The 1497-nt window shown below is 41.6% G+C and overlaps 1 non-coding gene across 1 annotated transcript; it reads left to right on the top strand.

Annotated features, from left to right (window-relative positions):
• Positions 1-1063: 1063 nt before the first annotated feature.
• Positions 1064-1171, top strand: LOC130984810 (small nucleolar RNA R71). The gene has a single exon (XR_009088718.1). It is a non-coding gene; the product is annotated as a small nucleolar RNA R71 (small nucleolar RNA).
• The last annotated feature ends 326 nt before the right edge of the window (positions 1172-1497 follow it).

The raw sequence follows: 1497 nt of genomic DNA, 5'->3' as shown, positions 1-1497 counted from the left end.
TGGTGAGCAAAGGGGGTTCATCCTCCCAAGTCTCATTACCAAATAACTTGTCATTTAGCTTCATGATTGATCCAAGGTATTTAGCAACTTGCTCTTCAGTGACATACTCATCCTCTTCAGAGGAAGAATACTCATCAGAGCTCATGAATGGCAGAAGTAAGTCCAATGGAATCTCTATGGTCTCATTTTGAGCCTCAGATTCCCATGGTTCCTCATTAGGGAACTCATTGGAGGTCAGTGCACGCCCATTGAGGTCTTCCTCAGTGGCGTTCACTGCCTCTCCTTCCTCTCCAAATTCGGCCATGTTGATGGCCTTGCACTCTCCTTTTGGATTTTCTTCTGTATTGCTTGGAAGAGTACTAGGAGGGAGTTCAGTAATTTTCTTACTCAGCTGTCCCACTTGTGCCTCCAAATTCCTAATGGAGGACCTTGTTTCAGTCATGAAACTTTGAGTAGTTTTGATTAGATCAGAGACCATGGTTGCTAAGTCAGAGGTGTTCTGCTTAGAACTCTCTGTCTGTTGCTGAGAAGATGATGGAAAAGGCTTGCCATTGCTAAACCTGTTTCTTCCACCATTATTGTTATTGCAACCTTGTTGAGGTCTCTCTTGATTCTTCCATGAGAAATTTGGATGATTTCTCCATGAAGAATTATAGGTGTTTCCATAGGGTTCTCCTATGTAATTCACCTCTTCCATTGAAGGGTTCTCAGGATCATAAGCTTCTTCTTCAGATGAAGCATCCTTGGTACTGCCTGGTGCATTTTGCATTCCAGACAGACTTTGAGAAATCAAATTGACTTGTTGAGTCAATATTTTGTTCTGAGCTAATATGGCATTCAGAGTATCAATCTCAAGAACTCCTTTCTTCTGACTTGTCCCATTGTTCACAGGATTCCTTTCAGAAGTATACATGAATTGGTTATTTGCAACCATTTCAATTAGTTCTTGAGCTTCTGTAGGCGTCTTCTTCAGATGAAGAGATCCTCCAGCAGAGCTATCCAAAGACATCTTGGATAGTTCAGAGAGACCATCATAGAAAATACCTATGATGCTCCATTCAGAAAGCATGTCAGAAGGACATTTTCTGATCAATTGTTTGTATCTTTCCCAAGCTTCATAGAGGGATTCTCCATCCTTCTGTCTGAAGGTTTGGACTTCCACTCTAAGCTTACTCAATTTTTGAGGTGGAAAGAACTTTGCCAAGAAGGCATTGACTAGCTTTTCCCAAGAGTTCAGGCTTTCTTTAGGTTGTGAGTCCAACCATGTCCTAGCTCTGTCTCTTACAGCAAAAGGAAATAGCATAAGTCTGTAGACCTCAGGGTCAACCCCATTAGTCTTGACAGTGTCACAGTTTTGCAAGAATTCAGCTAAGAACTTATGAGGATCTTCCAATGGAAGTCCATGGAACTTGCAATTCTGTTGCATTAGAGAAACTAATTGAGGCTTAAACTCAAAGTTGTTTGCTCCAATGGCAGGGATAGAGATGCTTCTCCCAT

This window comes from Arachis stenosperma, chromosome 5 (genome assembly GCF_014773155.1).
Source record: "Arachis stenosperma cultivar V10309 chromosome 5, arast.V10309.gnm1.PFL2, whole genome shotgun sequence".
Lineage (NCBI taxonomy): Eukaryota > Viridiplantae > Streptophyta > Magnoliopsida > Fabales > Fabaceae > Arachis > Arachis stenosperma.
Note: the sequence above shows the minus strand (reverse complement) of the source record. Positions and strands in the feature narration are given on the sequence as shown.